We start from the raw sequence: 20,318 nt of genomic DNA on the forward strand, positions 1-20,318 counted from the left end.
CGCGGCTGATGGCGACTGAACTTTGGTTTTAACTGTTTTTATTGGAAACATTCTGGACAGTGAACTGTGTGTGTGTGTGGGTGTGTGTGGGAGAGCATTGAACTGGGACTTGGCTGTCAATTGCGCAGGGGTGGGTGTGTCTTCCCTTGTTGTGCTCTGTTCACAGGTGAAGCGAATCCTGCAATCAAGGCTCTCAGGTGGAGACAGCGGGGATAAAAAGGGGAAACAGATGCGGCACGGGGGGAACGACGCACGGCAGAGAGGCCAAGGTGCTGGAGGCTGAACGCAGACGGAGATTCCTGCTCGCCGTCCCGGATGTAGAAAGAACCCCCGCTTGATCACCTCATCTGTTTGGGAACATCGCTCTCTATTTTCCCCACATAGAGGGACGGTCTACCCTAGAGCTTGAGAACGAGTGAGTTGAACTTCTCATGATCCAGTCCACTGATCGCACTCTTTTCCTGCATTCCAGCCTGGTTTGACTCGCCGACGCTGCTTCTCTCCTGACGGCGAGAGTCTGCCGGACCCCGCCCCCTCACCTGCCGGACTGATCCCACGGCTACTTTCCTGGTGCGGTACGCCAGAGCTCCCCCAGCGCACGCAGCCTTTGAGGCAGACGCGCAGGTACTGTAGGCCAGTACAGACTGAGTGAGACTGTTGCCTTATTGTATGGCCACTGGTTTTTATCACTGACTTTTATTACTGAGTTCTATTAATTGTTCTTTTTTTTACTATATTGCCTCGGCTGAGCATTTTAATTCCTATTCTTAGTTTTAGGGGCCACTGACTGTCATCTTTATCTGGGTGATACAAAATTTGATTGTGGGGAGGGGGTTGAAGGGGTTTGGAGCCACCCTAGACATTTCTTCGAGACCTGCTTGCAACGGTGTTGCATGTGTGTGTTTTGTGAACTTATTATTTAAGTTACCTTGTTGATGCCTTAATCTTTGCTGTGATCTTTGTTTGGTTTTGAAATTACTTTTGTGCAGTGGTATGTCTAGGTCTCGGCCTCTGTCTAGTTCAGGTGGCCAAACTATTTAATTGGAGCCCCCCCTTCCTCCCGTTAAATTACCAATATTACTGGTTGCAGACCTTAATATTACCATAACTGGTGCAAATTAGCCCCGCCCCTTAATCTGATTGGTTGATATTTGATAGTTCCTATTTTCTGCCATATTTTTGAATGGTTTTGAATCACTCCACTGGCTCCCCATCCGCTACCGTATTCATTTCAAACTTCTCCTGACCGCTTACAAATCCCTCCACGGCCTGGCCCCCACATACCTGACATTCTCCACCACCACATCCCATCTAGAGCACTCCGGTCAGCCGACCAACTGTTGTTGGAAGTGCCCAGGACCAGGCTTAAAACCAGGGGGGACAGAGCCTTCGCTGTGGCAGCCCCCAGACTCTGGAACTCCCTTCCCCTACACATCCGGGGCGGCCCAGTCTTTACATATTTTTACATCTCAGTTAAAGACCCACCTTTTTTCCCTTGCTTTTAATAAGTGTCTTTTTATATTGTCTTATTCAGATTTTGTCTCTTAGCCCTTTTCTAGTCCCTTTTTTATGTCTTTGCTTTTTAAAGCACTTTCTGTGAAGCACTTTGGTTCAGCCGTTTGTTTATGTGCTACAGTATATAAATAGAATTTGACTTGAGTTCCTATTTTCTGCCATATTTTTGAATGGTTTGACATAAAGACTCGTGGGTGGTGTCATCAAACTTAGTTTTGAGTCCTTGACCTATTGGTGAAAATTGCACGCGCAAGGGCCCGTTCATCGCTGCTTGCAGCTTTAATTAGGGTCCGAGCACTTACAGTGCGAAGGCACTATTGTATCTGTAGGAATTTTCCTTCTTTTTATTTTTCCGACGAAAGGAGGGCCTTTTTGCCCCCCTAAACGTGCACCGGTGCATTGCTACACACCTGTATCATGTCGCAACTTAAAGAAAAGTCTCTTGGCGCCATGGCCGAAACCGAACAGGAAGTCGGCCATTTTGAATTAATCGTGTAATTTTGGCACAATTTATGCCATTCCTTCGGCAGTTAACACGGCCCGAACCGTAACGTGCTCCCAGGTGTGTTATACATCAAAATGTGCGTCTCCATCATGCAACGGCGTGCATTACTTTTCTCAGTCAAAAGCGTTACCGTGGCGACGCTAGATGCCAAAAAGCGCGCCCCCCCTTCATCTGATTTCTCCATATTTGGTAGTTCCTACTTTCTGCCATAACTTTTGAATGGTTTGACATAAAGACTTATGGGTGGTGTCATCGGACTCGGTTTTGAGTCCTTGAACAAAATTGGTGCAAATTAGCCCCGCCCCTTCTTCTGATTGGTCGATATTTGATAGTCCATATTTTCGGCCATAACTTTTGAATGGTTTGATATAGAAAGTCGTGGCTGGTGTCATCCGCTAAATGTCCAGGCCTGAAGAATCTACATGCAAATCATACAAGCGCTTCCATTGCAGCACGCCTGAATGTGCACAAGGGTGCGAGGGCCCATTCATCGCTGCTTGTAGCTTTAATTTTATTCTTATTATTCCATCTGAGATCACTAATGTGGTCTTTGATATTTTATCCTGTATACAGGTTGGAGTTTCGGTTTTCCGTTTTTAGGTTTTGTGTTTTATTGCCAAGTACTTGTTTTATTTATCTCAGAAATGTGTTATAACAAAAACATTTGAATGGATTGAATTCAGACACGATATAACCTATGACCATTGTGGCGCTTTGTGGTCTGCAGCATTCAGTTTTAACACCATGCAAAAATGGAAAGAGATAAGTAGTGGTCTTGGAGAAGCAATGATTGCTTGCCATCAATCTGGAAAGGATTTTAAAACCATTTCCAAATTATGTGGAGCTCAATAATGTCTAACTAGGGGTTCCCACATTCTGACATTGGAAATGCACCAGAAAATGTACCCCAGGGTCAGAGTTAAATGATCAGTGAACTGCAAAAAAAAACAAAAACAAACAACAAAAAACATTAGCCTACCTGGTCTTTGCTCAGGATGAGGGTGTTGGGCTACAGCTCTGTGTTGAACAAAGAAAGGCCAAACATCAACTGTAATCAGAATCATGTTTATTTGGCCAAGTCAGGTCAAACAAGACATGGAATTTGACTCACTGTACAGTAAATAGGCAAATTACAGCTCTTAACATATATACAATTTAAAAAAAGTGAAAGGTGCAGCAGTATGAGGTAGACATGGTTATTGAAAGGTGCACTGTTACAGCATATGATTGTGGTTATTATTATCATTATTACACAGTGATTGATTACTCTGAGACTCTATGAGTGATGATAAGTGATGTACAGGTATGACCATATTCAGTATGTTTACATGCACTAACAGAAAGTCGAATTGTTGCCTTAATCCGACCGATATCGAATTTTTAAAAGCCATGTCTACACCTTAGCCGGACCGAACTGAAGCTCTTGAGATCGAGCTATTAGTGCCAGATAATGCGGTTCTAATACAAGTTATTTTGGCATGTATACGCAACCCATGCTGAACCGAGCTACTGACCGCCCCGGGACTCCCCCTTCACGAAGTGAAGTGATTCCCGCGGGAGCGGGAATAATAACAGTCACGGCATCACAACATTAGAGTAACAGACGAAAAATAGGGAGACTTTGCGTGCATCTTACGTGCAACATGATCACGCTTTGTACGTATGAAATTTACAGAGCTGCTGCATTGTTAGTCTCCATGTTTTTGCATGTTGTAATTCCTGATATTCAGGTGGTGCCCCCATTGTAATGTATTAATTTATAGAATATTTTTAATTCATATCTGTCAGACAAATATCAATGACCCTTTAATAACTGAACAAGCATCCCTTTGTTGCACAACAAGGGACTGCACCGGTGTAAAAATTTGATTAAATCTGTCTGGTTTCTTGTCAGGTACAATGGTAGGGGAGTGATGATTTGTGGTTGCTTTGCAGCCGTAGGACATGGGCTCCTTACATTCATTGACTAAACAGTGATCTCCTCTGCACACCACAGTAATCTAGATTTTGAAATGATTTAGTGCAGACATGGATCCAACTGAAATACTGTGCTGGGACCTTAATAGCGATGTGCATAAGCAAATTCTCAATAAAACTCAATGAACAGAACCATAGCACTAAATATGATATGACTGATGTGAGAGATGCAGTCACACAGGAAATGACAACTTCACGTTACTGATAATGGTGGATCTAAAAGCTATTGGATCATGGGGGAAACATATTATTGGCAAACATTTTCTTTTCTCTTTCCACTTACATAACCTGCTGTTCATTAAACAAAAATATTTCTAAGGAAACAAAGCAAACAAAGACACCCTACAATACCTCCTGATGCAGATCCTTTCATCTCTCAGGTCACAAATAATTTCCTTTATATCCAGGTTTTTTTTAGGTAGTGTCAGACGTTTACATAAGTCATCTTGGGACATATTAAGTTCAAGACTCTGTTTTTGCTATCTTTATAGCAGAAATGCCAACCAAAAGGCTAGTTTACATTAGAAAAGCCCCAACAACCCCACAATTACACTTCCCTGTTCCAGACCATAGTAAACTAGCTAGCAAAAATCATGATATCATAGGTACATTTATGAGGTTGATTTTTTTTTTTTCTTAACCTGTAACATATTCTGTTTTAACAATTTAGTAAATTAGACCTCTGCCCCTCTTTTCGTCTATTTTCATGCTTTAGAAAATTCCGTTTGTGATGGAAGATTTGAGGCAATTAATGGTCTTTCATATCAGATCAGTTTAAAAATTAGAAAGGTCATGAAAAGTGCAAGATGTTGTAGATGAAAAGATCAAATGCTGGCTCTCATCCAGAGGCGTAAGATTTAAATCCCTTAGTTGGTGACCTGAATTGGGTGAGAAAAACTTAGGAGAGGTGGCAGATGTTCTATTTTTCTCTTTTTAGAAGGTGGAGAGCAACTTACTAGGGACCATTAACATTAGTTGCATTTCCATTACCCCATGAATTTGCACATAACCTAAATATCGCAAAGAAAAATCTGTAATGTAAACATCTTTTGTACAAAAACACAGCCAAATATCACAAACACCTTTTTAGGCTAGCATATGGTCGTTTTTCAGACACGTCCATAATCCAGTTTATCGCAAAGGGTAATGGAAATGCTTTTTGGCGCTTTTGCACATCTCTGGCAGCACGAGATGTGATGTCGTCAGCAGTGTTGTGCTAGTTACTGAAAAATAGTAACTAGTTACCGTTATTAGTTAGTTAGTTAGTAACTCAGTAACTAGTTAGTTAGTTAGTTAGTAACTCAGTTAGTAACTCAGTTACTTAGACCAAGTAGTAATGCGTTACTATGAAAAGTAACTTTTTAGTTACTTTAAATAAAAACATTATTTTAAATGCTCGCATTTAATGCCCCTCTAGCCTTCATATCAGCAGGTACTGTATGTATTTGCATTGTGCATCGTGTTCTGCATTCTGATTGGCTAAACAGTCTCCCCGCTTCTTCACTTCCTGTGTCAATAACGTTGGTCGCTTAGCAACAAGCTGAGAACGGCCAATGAGCTTCAGCAGCAGCTCAAGAATGGAACCCTTTGATGAATCGTTCGTTACAGTTCTCAGATATAACAAATGGTGGCATGTCGGCTTAAGAATCTTTTTGCCTAGCTTAAGAATCTTTTTGCCCAGAAGAAAAAAAGAGCGACAACAACTACCTATAACTATTTTCTTCTCTCGAAAAAACACACCTGCAGCGCGGGCTTTAGAAGAAAAAGACGCTACAGAGTCAGGATGCAGCGGCTCAGAAGAGCAGTGAAATACGTGCGAGGCGGTGCTGATCTCCGCAATTTGAAGCCTTCTATAATAATTATAAAAATAATTTCACTTATCACGGGTTCTTTTTGGAACGTAACCCCCGCGAAAAACCAGGGATTACTGTAATGACGATATCTCCACGTTGCGAAACTCACCTTGCTCTCTTGGCTCGCCATGACTATGGACACCTATTGTATTACAGGTGATTTATTACATATCACCACAATGACCGTCATGTTTTTGAAAGAACACTACTTTTCCTCCGGTCTCTGTGGGGAAAAGAAGCTTCACGGTAATTGCATTACTGAATTTAAAAAGTAATGCGTTAGAGTATTAGTTACCGCAAAACTGACAGCGTTACTGTAACGCGTTACTAAATAATGCGTTAGTCCCACCACTGGTCGTCAGTCGATGTAAAGTCATCAAAATGTATTTCTCAGCTGTTTTGGCCTATTTAATATGATGTACTTGTGTCATAATATTACTTAATCATTATACATTATTGCATTACATAAGGGCTTTGCCTCTGAATACTCATTTGATTGACCATCCTCTGCCTTTATCCTCTGTTGACTATTTTCACAACAGCAGTACCAATAATTTGTCAACGACTAAAAACGTTTTTTTTCCCACCTTTTTCAAAGTCAAAATCTTCATTTTCATTGTTCTGAAGAAAGATCTTGCAGGACGAGATATGGAAAGTTACAGATATATGGAGAGAAAGTTATGCTCATAAAAAACAAAAAATCTTTCATGGAAACAACAGCCCCCTGGTACCTTTATCAATTCAGAGTTTCTTTTCACATCTTTTGTGTAAAGTGTAATGAAAATGCGATTATTGGAAAGTGTAATGGAAAAGGGCCACCAGGCGCTCACTCCTATTTATTCCTGGCTGCAGTAGGTTCACATTTAGAAAAAGTTAACTTCTCTTTTTAAAACAAGAAAGAAAGCCAAAGAGAAATAATAAGCAAATAAATGATGAATTAAAAAAAAAAATATAAAGGGTGAACTGAAGGAGGGGATGAGGAGCTATACAGAGAAATAGAAGCCGGAGCACAAACTCCAGCAAAGCAACATCAGACACATGTGGGAATGAGGTAGATCATAGGCTTCAACATCAAGGGCCATCAGCAGCAGGGGGCGCAGCCTGGACAGACCCAATGAACTGAATCTGTTCTTCAACATATTCAGCAAAGGGACCACTGCTGGTCCATTCCACAGTCCACCAGACCTCTCCTCTTCCTGGACTATTGGTGTCACAAGCTCCTAAATCCGTTCTGTGAGCTGACTGCCATAGGAAGTCACTGGGGTGAAAGTGGGCCGGAGCCCACCAGAGCTCAGCTCCGCCACCCCAGAGCTCGGCCCCTTAGTCAAATAAATAAATTATTCAATTCAATCTAGTAGGAGCGCCACGGAGCGCTTTGAGCTCTCACAAGTACCAAGATGCTCAACAAATCAGACCGGCCTTCTTTTACTAAGTCAGTAAAGCCATAGTGTTATCATTTGAATGAGTGCATGTGCATCGATTCACAGACAAATCTGCGGCAGTTTTTTTAAGCCAAAGTAAGTAGAATAAGATAAATTGGCATTGATGGTGAAGGTTTGTAATATTCAACAGTTCAAATAGGCCAATAAGAAGAATTGAAATGTAAAAATGGCTAGCTGCTTTAGATTATGTTGCTTGTGTAATGGCAAAACATCAATGGTTATCCAAAGGTAGAAGCTGTCTAGGCTGCTAATGGTGAAATTGTTATGTTATGCGATATTTGCTGTTTCCGTTGACCTATTCTAAAATTGTAATTTGGGGCGGTACCTACATGACTGATGTGTTCAAGTACACCTACAAACTGTGAGACTTCTTCATGTCAGCATGTTGTGCTGATGCTGATATGTTGCTTGCTACCGCCACACATGGCAGAAACTGGTATTACAGGACTGGATGGATCGAAACTAGTTACTTATGGCACTTTTCCACTAGTACCTACTCGGCTCTACTCATCTCAGCTCGGCTCGACTCAACTCGGCCTAGTTTCTTTTCCATAACAATTCAGCACCTGCAGCAGGCAGCAGGCGGGGTTGGAAAAGCGCAAAAACCAAGGAGAGGCGAGTCGAGTTGGGCTGAGTATGTACTAGTGGAAAAGCGCCATTAGTACCTTAACTTATATGTATCTCAGCAGCCAATTATATAGTCATCATTTTTGTGACATGACTGCACTTATTTCTTCTCACTATATTACTATTTCTATGTCGCAGCGTCGAGTAAAGGGCTGCACCAATACAAAGTCAAATCACATTGCCTGACAACGCCACCTCGGGAATTTCACCCAAAGAATTATTTAATATCTCTAGTCAAGACACACAAGTTCGTTTACTCAAGGCAAGAGACGTGAAATCCAGATACTTTATAAAAATAGGTTTTATTACACAATGTTTTAAAAGAATACTAAAAAAGACCAGTCATGAAAATAAATAAGGGGCAGGAGCTGTAGCGTACTGGTGCAGAGGGGAACTAGTGAAGGGAGTGGGAGTCTACAAAAATGAAAGATATTAACGTAAAAATAATTAAACACTCAACCACACGTGGCAAGCACACAGCACACAAAAGGGAAGGACTCCACCCAGGTCACCAACACCACCACCGGCCTACAGCAACTGCAAAACAACCAAATTGTTACAAAAATAATCATATAATTAAAGCTGCAAGCAGCGATGAACGGGCCCTCGCACTCATGGCCAACGCCCCTCCTTCCAGCCCCCCCCAAAAAGAGAATATTAAAAATACGATAAATGTAAAAAAAATAAAATTAAACAAGATTTATCTTCTCATTACAAGCATTCCACTGGCAGATTTTTCTACTTATTTTAAGTGAAAACAGGTGAACAGGTGAAACAGATGAAAATGGTGTTTTTTTTTTCCAGTGATGAGTCTTGTTTTAAGTGTAATGAGGTTTTTTTTACTAAAATGAGACATTTTCACTAGAAATAAGACAAATATTTTTGTTAAGATTTTGAGTTTTTGCAGTGATCCATTTTACTTATCCTGTGAAAGACAGATGCATATTGATAAGTTCAGAAAAGTGTTTTTTATTTTTGTGTTTTGATGTATTTGATGTAAGCCCAGTGGATATTTAAAGCTTACAGAAGGCTGCATTTAACTGCTGCTATGTCATTCCTGCAGTATTTCTGCAGGTGTTTTGGTCACTGCTATTTGTAATATATTATAATATTTGTAATCAGAACAAATTATCTGTCCCCATATGATAAAATCCACCATCCCCCCTGATTTCTTTTTACAACTCGAGTACTGGCTGCGGTTCTGTTTAAAGCCGGGCAGACACTGTGCCATTGCCGGCTCGTTTTGAACCAATTTTCCTCTTGTTTCAATCATTAATATGTGTGCAGACAAGGTAAAAAAAAAAAAAAAAAAAAAACTCAAACTCTTTCAGTTCACTGTGTTTTCTAGTAGTTCTTCTAGTTTTCTATTGTTACTTTTAAGTTTACTGTTCCCTTTGTGGTTTTACTGGTTGTAAAGCATGTAGCTTTAATTATCACCCAATTCTGTGTTTCACCTTGTTAGTCAACTTCACTCCAACTCATTACCACCAATTTTACGCTTATTTTTGGAATGAATGGTCAATAGACCTCATTTACATAAAATCATAGCTCATTTTTGAGATAGATAAAGATAAGCCGAAATTCTGAATTTTTTTGACTATAGTTAAACTCAGAGGCATATAAATTGATGGATTATCACAGACGGGTATATGTGAAAATGAAATGAAATCATTTAAAATGTTTGGACCACCACCCAGCACCAGCCAGTGGTTGGTGGGTCAAATTGAATATCACAGGAGAGGAGAAATTGAATAAAATATCCATAATTCAATGCAAGTAGTGATCAGAGGTGGGTAGTAACGAGTTACATTTACTCCGTTACATTTACTTGAGTAAGTTTTGGGAAATTTTGTACTTTTAGGAGTAGTTTTGGATAACTGTACTTTTTACTTTTACTTGAGTAGATTTGTGAAGGACAAACTGTTCCTCTTACTCCGCTACATTAGGCTACGTTGAGCTGTTACTTTTCTTTTATCCCTTTTATCTGTGTACGCGTCAATCTCATGACATCACTGAGTGATTATTTGGGAAAAATGTTTGTTTTTGCATGTTTTGTCACATTTACACAGACTCAAACACACACAGAGTTTCTATGAGTTCATGTTTGTTCTAGTTCTGCCTGGTTAAAAAAGAAAAGTACAAAGGCTTGAAATTTTGTGCTACTGGTGCTTAATTTATTTTTTTATTCTGTTATTTTATTATTTATTAAAGTTCTTGAATTTACTTTACGCTTATTTTAATTTAAGCTATTTTTCATTTTTTTATTAATTTTAATTTATTTTATTATTTTATTGATTTTAATTTGCCTGAAGGTGATTATTTTGTACTTTTGTCTTTTTGAATGGGTGTGTTAAAAAAATAAATCAGACTTTACTCAACAGTTACTCAGTACTTGAGTAGTTTTTTCACCAAGTACTTTTTTTACTTTTACTCAAGTAATTATTTGGATGACTACTTTTTACTTCTACTTGAGTCATATTATTCTGAAGTAACAGTACTTTTACTTGAGTACAATTTTTGGCTACTCTACCAGCTCTGGTACTGATCATCAATTTTATTTGAAATGAGTGTAACAGAGGCAGTTATATGGATGAAAATCATATTTTTGATATAAAAGAAAAGTGAATATGGGTCAATTTGACCAAAAGACCACAGAAGGGTTATCTATTAACATTTCAACATAATCAACTCATCCAAGAGATATTCAGAAGAGCTTCTCTTCTGCAAATGGTACAGTAGATGAGCTGCCATACAAAGGAATTTCCCTTTGGGGATTAATAAAGTAATTCTTATTCTTATTCTTAAAATCCGTCTAGCTGACGTGACCCAGGCAGACCAAACAACAGGCTTCAGCTTGAGCGGCCGTTTTCCGCTTGGTCCTAGTGCTGACCTGTCTCCATTTAATATAGCGTAACATTGTTTTTGGACGGTAAAAACTGCAGGGGACCAAAACTGCCTTTTGAAAAAGTGCAGGATACATGCCCCCCCCCCCATATTACGTCCGTGTATGAATGTACAGTCAGTGTGAGCAGAGACCTGTCGCATCAGAGCATCAGGTCCGTCCCAGCCGGTGTTCTGCCAATTTCTGCTCCCTGCCGAAAAAAATGCTACGTTTGGGTTCTGCGCATGCGCACAGTCGATTTTCAAAGTTTGCATCATTTCTTGCACGATGTAAAATGGATAATGGGATGTTGATTATTTGATCCTTCAAAATACACGACCCATGACATGAATGCATTACACTTTGTGAACATTATACGATAAAGAGAAAAACAACAACAATTCTATGGCTTTATTTGATATTCATTCAGTCATTCGCCTTTATTTAACCAGGCAGGTCATTAAGAACATTCTTATTTACAATGACGGCCTGGCAAGAGACAAGGACCACTTGGGGGTGAAAGGAAGTGGTTTAGGGAGTAAAACACAGTAAAGTTGTGGCTCTACAAAGGTGGAAAACCTTTAGGTAGCATTTTTTGGCAAAGCTGCAGAAATGGGCAGAAACTGGCTCTCGGCTCTGCGCGTGGCCGCGCGCGGCCGCGCGCTCCTGATCGGGATCGCGGATGGAAGCTCAATAATAATATAATAATATAATAAAATAATTGCAACACGCATTAAAAAACCACAATACAACTTACGTGACGTGACGGCGTGACTCCACATGTTGCTGCAAGTTGCAACAACCCCCCTCCCCCGGCAGCTTCCAGGAGCTGCGGCTGCGCGTTCCCGCGGTCTGCGCGCACGCGGCCCGCAGACAGCTTCATGCTTCTAATCGAACTCAAAACATTCATTATAAATCGCCTCTTGCACATACAATGCTCAAATCATATTATTTTCAACAATATTTTTACGAAGTTAGAAGTTAATTCGACATTGCATGACAAAGTAAAGATTTATTTCAAAATGAGTTCATATTTTGAATAAAGTCGGTGACAAACTGCCCCAAATATAGAATGGATATCAGAATGGAAGCCTGATTAAATGTATTGATTTTGGGTCAATTTGGACCAAGTATTTGAAAGTTAAAACAACTTTTATGTTCATGGCGAGACACCGAAATTTGACAACCTCTAACAGCGACGCCCTTTGAGAAAAACTTACAGTTTTCTCTGTCAGCCATCGTCAATGTCTTACCTATTTATCTGACCAACTTTGAGATCCATCCGCTCATCTCCCTTTGAGCACAGATGCATACTAGAAGACATGACAATTCCTGGTGCCAACAGGTGGCGCTACAACCGATCCTGAATATTCCACCATAGATGTCTTCAGGCTCAGCCTACAATCATGCACATACGTTTTCAACCACATCAAATCATGTATTGCTGAATTACAGCCAATTGGTGTTTCATGGCGAGCCTTAAAAATGACCCCAAACTTCGCCGGATCACTACGGTCAAGCCCTCTGCTAAAAACGTAAAAGCTTCGCAATTTAGCGTCGGCCATGTGTCTAGATTGTACAAACCAAGTTGTGAACCAATTCGATAAAATCTCTAGGAGGAGTTCGTTAAAGTACGAGGCCTAGAAATGATCAGAATTCATAAAAAATGACATTTTCTATTCAAAATGCCGGACTTCCTGTGTAACTTAGAGCATGGGTCCAAGAGACTTTTTTGTAGGGCTTTGTCTGATATAATAGACACATAAAGGTCATTGCTGTAAGTCAAACCATATTGTGGGGCTCGTCGAAAAACATAAAATAGGTGGCGCTATAGAGCCTAATCCTTTTTGACCCATGCCTGTCGCCCATAAAATACGTAATTTTACGCGACTCTGGAAGCGTGTGCAAAATTTGGTGAGTTTTTGAGCATTTTAAGGCCTCCAAAAAGGCAATTTATTTATGGCGAGAATAATAATAATAATAACTAGAAAATTTCTGGAAATTTTGATATGGGCATGCCCTACCGCCCATTCGAGCCCTCTCGCTGCTCTGGTTTGGGGCTGCAGTGTTTGTGTTCGGGGCGGTTTTATGTCAGTTTGAGGTGTTTACGGTTGTATTTCATTCATTCCTGTGCTCCCAATAGCTATTAATGGGGCGCGCTTTTTGCCGTCTAGCGTCCCCACGGTAACGCTTTTGACTGAGAAAAGCAATACCCATCGAGGCACGATGGAGACGCATCCAACGATGTATGCCATGCATGGGTGCACGTTCCGGTTCAGGCTACGTTAACGGATAGGTTTTTTTTCCACCATGGTTTAAAAAAACCCATCCGAATGAATGGGGCCATTTGGCATGGATTTTACATTAAACTTTCCTTAAATCACAGCTTCATGAAATTTTAATACGTTGAAGGTCACAGCGTGCCGAGTCAGAGAACATTTGTATGATGTCTCTACGATAATCTGTTGCCTAGCAACAAGCGTCCAAAGTCAAACGGAAATTTAAAAAAAAATGAAAGGTCAATATCACAAAAACTTAAAAAAATGGCATAATGAGGTTCTAGGCTCCGTTAGTGCCAATCGGGCAGAGTGTTTGAAAGTTTGAACTATGTCTCTACGATAAAGTCCGGCCGAGCAATAAGCGTCTGAATTTTCGCCTTTTTTTTGGCTTTTTGGCATCTAGCGTTGCCACGGTAGCACTTTTGACTGAAAAAAGTAATGCCCATCGAGGCACGATGGAGACGCATCCAACGATATATGCCATGCATGGGTGCACATTGCGGTCCGAGCAGTATTAACAGATTGTTTATTCACATGCTCTCCCATACAAATGCATAGGTTTTTGTTGCCATGGTAACAAGCCCCATAGGATAGAATGGGACAATTTGGCTTTAATATCTCAAAAGCTGTAAACGAGAGCGTAATGAGACCTCAGTATGTTGTAGTCCACATCAACCTGAGTCTTTTAACGTTGGAACAAAGTCTCTGCGATACCGCGTTGCCGCGCAACAAGCATCCGAAGTTCCGTTAGCATCAAAATGAACAATGTGGAATATCTCAAAAACCATAATAGCAAGCATGACGAGACTAAAATATGTTGCAGTACAAAGCGTCCCGGGTTTGTCAATGTTGTAATGATGTCTGTACGATAAACCGTTGCCTAGCAACAAGCGTCCAAAATAAAATAGATTTTTTTTTTAAATTGAAAGTTAAATATCGCAAAAACCGTGATAAGTAGCATGATGAAGTTTTATGGTCCTTTAGTGACTATCGGGCCGAGTGTTTGAAAGTTTGAACGATGTCTCTACGATAAAGTTCGGCCGAGCAATAAGCGTGGGAATTTTCGCCTTTTTTTTTGCTTTTTGGCAACTAGTGTTGCCACGGTAACCCCTATTACGGAGAAAAGTAATGCCCATCGAATCACGATGGAGACGCATCCAACGATGTTTGCCATGCATGGGTGCACGTTGCGGTTCGGGCCGTATTAACGGACAAAAAAAAGTGCGGAATAAGAATAATAACTAGACAAAATTCCCGGGAAATTTTGAAGTGCCACGGACTACTGCCGGATGATCGCGGGGCTCGATACTGATTAATATACTGATTAATATGACATCATCCATGACTCTGTATGTCATACCATTCAAAAGATATTTGACTATAACGTATCAGCCAATCAGAAGAAGGGGCGGGGCTAATTTGCACCAATGAGGGTCAAGGACTCGATACAGATTCCAATGACACCACCCATGACTCTCTATGTCAAACTATTCAAAAGTTATTACAGAAAATATGTAATAGGCTAATAGAACCGCTAACAAGACCGCTAACGGGACCGCTAACGGGATAGCTAACAGAACCGCTAACGGAACCTCTAACAGTATCGCTAACTGAACCGCTAACGGGATCGCTAAAGGGATCGCTAACGGGACCGCTAACGGGACTGCTAACCGAGCCGCTAACGGAATCGCTAACCGAGCCGCTAACAACCGCTAACGGAACCGCTAACGGGACCGCTAATGGGACCGCTAATGGGATCGCTAACGGAACCGCTAACGGGACCGCTAACGGGACCGCTAACAGGATCGCTAACGGGATCACTAACCGAGCCGCTAACGGAATCGCTAACCGAGCCGCTAACAACCGCTAACGGAACCGCTAACAAGACCGCTAATGGGACCGCTAATGGGATCGCTAACGGGATCGCTAACGGGACCGCTAACGGGATCGCTAACGGGATCGCTAACGGGATCGCTAATGGGACCGCTAACCGAGCCGCTAATGGGGTCGCTAACGGGACCGCTAACAACCGCTAACGGAACCGCTAACGGGACCGCTAACAGAACCGCTAACATAACCGCTAACAGGACCGCTAACGGGATCGCTAACAACCGCTAGCGGAACCGCTAACGGGACCGCTAATGGGATTGCTAACGGGACCGCTAACGGGGTCGCTAACTGGACCGCTAACGGGACCGCTAACGGGATCGCTAACGGAATCGCTAACTGAACCGCTAACGGGACCGCTAACCGAACCGCTAACGGGATCGCTAACTGAGCCGCTAACGGGATCGCTAACGGGATCGCTAACAACCGCTAACGGGACCGCTAACAGGATTGCTAACGGGACCGCTAACGGGGTCGCTAACTGGACCGCTAACGGGACCGCTAACGGGATCGCTAACAGGACCGCTAACAGAACCGCTAACGGGACCGCTAACACCAATAACACTACCATCCCATAATAAACACCTACCATTCCATAATAACACTAACATCCCATAATAACACTAACATCCTATAAAAACACCTGACATCCCATAATAACACTAACATCCTATAAAAACACCTGCCATCCCATAATAACACTAACATCCTATAAAAACACCTGACATCCCATAATAACACTAACATCCTATAAAAACACCTGACATCCCATAATAACACTAATATCCTATAAAAACACCTGCCATCCCATAATAACACCTATCGTGTGTGTGTGTGTGTGTGTGTGTGTGTGTGTGTGTGTGTGTGTGTGTGTGTGTGTGTGTGTGTGTGTGTGTGTGTGTGTGTGTGTGTGTTCATCTAAGGTTAAAAGGTCAGGGTTCAGATTTCTCCATTTTCCAGGTTATACTATGAATTCTGTACTGAGTGAGTCATGTGACCAGTTCTGGGTCAGTCTAATCAGTACAGCTGAGCTCTGGTTGCTAGGGGCAACAAGAACCTGATACAGAGGGAGCGGGAATGACTCAGCTGGATTTTCGGTTGTGACAAACCTGAAATCACTCCACTTTGCGCTCAAACCGTAGCTCTTAGCAGAAAAACGAAAACATTTTGAGAAACGGAGAACCTACCAGATTATCTAAATGTTATTTTCATACAGATATTCCTTAAAATGTGTTAGTAACGGCAATTCGAAAACAAAAATGAGATTTTTTTTAAGAAAACTTCATTTAACATGGGAGTCAATGAAGAGAGAGACAGGAACTGGCGTGTCTGTTGGCTCCCCCGTTAAAATTTTGTGCACACCACGCCTGTCAAAGTCACATTTTATGAATCACAACACCTATGTCTATATTCTGACCAAAAATTATCTGTCTACCTTTTACGGTTTGGCCGTGACCTCGAGTTACAAATAAGAAATCATGTTTTTTTTTCAGTGTAACTACACTCTAGCAAACTGACTCCCGTGCTCTAGATTTGAAAAAAAGTGATTTCCAGTCCTCGCTTGAGGGCTCATATCTTGAAAAGTGTACATTTTAGGAAAAAACTGTCCGGGGTTTGGAGAGAGAAGAGAACTTTTCCTCCGTTTTGAAGTTTGAATGACGTTTCTACGTGCAAGTATGAGAAAGATACGTGACTCGGAAAAAAGGTGAATTTTGTCTTTTTTTTCTCAACATTTTCCCATCCGCTTATAATGGCGCCATTGAAATGCATGGGAAAATCTTCCCCATTAGTTTGGAAATTTGGAAATGTTTTTGCACTTCGTGCAAAAACTATTCGTGCCATCGTTCTGAAAATCCACAGGACTGTAGTTAAATTCAGGGCCTACAACTTTCTAAATCGGTTCATAATTTTTCGAGTAACGGTGTGCGAGTGGTGAGGCCCCAAAGTTCACGCAATGCGTTCCGGATGGGGCAAAAAGCGCACGTTTGTGCACGTTGCGCAAAAACGTGCACGCCAATCGCTAATAAAAGTCATACCCATCGATTCCCGATTAAGGCGCACGTTTCTACGTTTTTACTTTTCGCGTTTTCTCAAAGCTGTAGGAGGAGTAGCCGGACAAAGTTTTTACGGAAGAATATATAATAACTAGACAAAATTCCCGGGAAATTTTGAAGTGCCACGGACTACTGCCGGATGATCGCGGGGCTTATTTGCACCCATGAAGGTCAAGGACTCGATACAGATTCCAATGACACCACCCATGACTCTCTATGTCAAACCATTCAAAAGTTATTACAGAAAATATAGAACCGCTAACTGAACCGCTAACGGGATCGCTAACGGGATCGCTAACGGGACCGCTAACGGGACCGCTAACCGAGCCGCTAACGGGATCGCTAACCGAGCCGCTAACAACCGCTAACGGAACCGCTAACGGGACCGCTAACGGGACCGCTAACGGAACCGCTAACGGGACCGCTAACGGGATCGCTAACGGGATCGCTAACGGGATCGCTAACGGGACCGCTAACCGAGCCGCTAATGGGATCGCTAACGGGACCGCTAACAACCGCTAACAGAACCGCTAACGGGACCGCTAACAGAACCGCTAACAGAACCGCTAACGGGATCGCTAACAACCGCTAGCGGAACCGCTAACGGGACCACTAATGGGATTGCTAACGGGACCGCTAACGGGGTCGCTAACTGGACCGCTAACGGGATCGCTAACTGGACTGCTAACGGTACCGCTAACGGGATCGCTAACGGAATCACTAACTGAACCGCTAACGGGACCGCTAACCGAGCCGCTAACGGGATTGCTAACCGAGCCGCTAATGGGATCGCTAACGGGACCGCTAACAACCGCTAACGGAACCGCTAACAGGACCGCTAACAGAACCGCTAACAGAACCGCTAACGGGACCGCTAACGGGGTCGCTAACTGGACCGCTAACGGAACCGCTAGCGGAACCGCTAACGGGGTCGCTAACTGGACCGCTAACGGGATCGCTAACTGGACCGCTAACGGGACCGCTAACGGGATCGCTAACGGAATCGCTAACTGAACCGCTAACGGGACCGCTAACGGGATCGCTAACAACCGCTAGCGGAACCGCTAACGGGACCGCTAACGGGGTCGCTAACTGGACCGCTAACGGGATCGCTAACTGGACCGCTAACGGGACCGCTAACGGGACCGCTAACGGGATCGCTAACGGAATCGCTAACTGAACCGCTAACGGGACCGCTAACCGAGCCGCTAACGGGATCGCTAACCAAGCCGCTAACGGGATCGCTAACTGGACCGCTAACGGGATCGCTAACTGGACCGCTAACGGGACCGCTAACGGGATCGCTAACAGGACCGCTAACAGAACCGCTAACGGGACCGCTAACACCAATAACACTACCATCCCATAATAAACACCTACCATCCCATAATAACACTAACATCCCATAATAACACTAACATCCTATAAAAACACCTGCCATCCCATAATAACACTAACATCCTATAAAAACACCTGCCATCCCATAATAACACTAACATCCTATAAAAACACCTGTCATCCCATAATAACACTAACATCCTATAAAAACACCTGACATCCCATAATAACACTAACATCCTATAAAAACACCTGACATCCCATAATAACACCTATCGTGTGTGTGTGTGTGTGTGTGTGTGTGTGTGTGTGTGTGTGTGTGTGTGTGTGTGTGTGTGTGTGTGTGTGTGTGTGTGTGTTCATCTAAGGTTAAAAGGTCAGGGTTCAGATTTCTCCATTTTCCAGGTTATACTATGAAGTCTGTACTGAGTGAGTCATGTGACCAGTTCTGGGTCAGTCTAATCAGTCAACAGCTGAGCTCTGGTTGCTAGGGGCAACAAGAACCTGATACAGAGGGAGCGGGAATGACTCAGCTGGATTTTTGGTTGTGACAAACCTGAAATCACTCCACTTTGCGCTCAAACCGTAGCTCTTAGCAGAAAAACGAAAACATTTTGAGAAACAGAGAACCTACCAGATTATCTAAATGTTATTTTCATACAGATATTCCTTAGAATGTGTTAGTAACGGCAATTCGAAAACAAAAATGAGATTTTTTTTAAGAAAACTTCATTTAACATGGGAGTCAATGAAGAGAGAGACAGGAACTGGCGTGTCTGTTGGCTCCCCCGTTAAAATTTTGTGCACACCACGCCTGTCAAAGTCACATTTTATAAATCACAACACCTATGTCTATATTCTGACCAAAAATTATCTGTCTACCTTTTACGGTTTGGCCGTGACCTCGAGTTACAAATAAGAAATCATGTTTTTTTTTCAGTGTAACTACACTCTAGCAAACTGACTCCCGTGCTCTAGATTTGAAAAAAAGTGATTTCCAGTCCTCGCTTGAGGGCTCATATCTTGAAAAGTGTACATTTTAGGAAAAAACTGTTTCGGGTTTGGAGAGAGAAGAGAAGTTTTCCTCCGTTTTGAAGTTTGAATGACGTTTCTATGTGCAAGTATGAGAAAGATACGTGACTCAGAAAAAAGGTGAATTTTGTCTTTTTTCTCGACATTTTCCCATCCGCTTTGAATGGCGCCATAGGAATACATAGGGAAAATGAGCTCCCCATTAGTTTGGAAATTTGGAAATGTTTTTGCACTTCGTGCAAAAACTATTCGTGCCATCGTTCTGAAAATCCACAGGACTGTAGTTAAATTCAGGGCCTACAACTTTCTAAATCGGTTCATAATTTTTCGAGTAACGGTGTGCGAGTGGTGAGGCCCCAAAGTTCACGCAATGCGTTCCGGATGGGGCAAAAAGCGCACGTTTGTGCACGTTGCGCAAAAACGTGCACGCCAATCGCTAATAAAAGTCATACCCATCGATTCCCGATTAAGGCGCACGTTTCTACGTTTTTACTTTTCGCGTTTTCTCAAAGCTGTAGGAGGAGTAGCCGGACAAAGTTTTTACGGAAGAATATATAATAACTAGACAAAATTCCTGGGAAATTTTGAAGTGCCACGGACTACTGCCGGATGATCGCGGGGCTTATTTGCACCCATGAAGGTCAAGGACTCGATACTTAGTCATTTGACACCACCCATGACTCTCTATGTCAAACCATTCAAAAGTTATTACAGAAAATATGTAATAGGCTAATAGAACCGCTAACAAGACCGCTAACAGAACCGCTAACTGAACCGCTAACGGGATCGCTAACGGGATCGCTAACGGGACCGCTAACCGAGCCGCTAACGGAATCGCTAACCGAGCCGCTAACAACCGCTAACGGAACCGATAACGGGACCGCTAACGGGACCGCTAATGGGATCGCTAACGGAACCGCTAACGGGA

Source organism: Cololabis saira, chromosome 1, assembly GCF_033807715.1.
Source record: "Cololabis saira isolate AMF1-May2022 chromosome 1, fColSai1.1, whole genome shotgun sequence".
In the NCBI taxonomy this organism is placed as follows: Eukaryota; Metazoa; Chordata; class Actinopteri; order Beloniformes; family Belonidae; genus Cololabis; species Cololabis saira.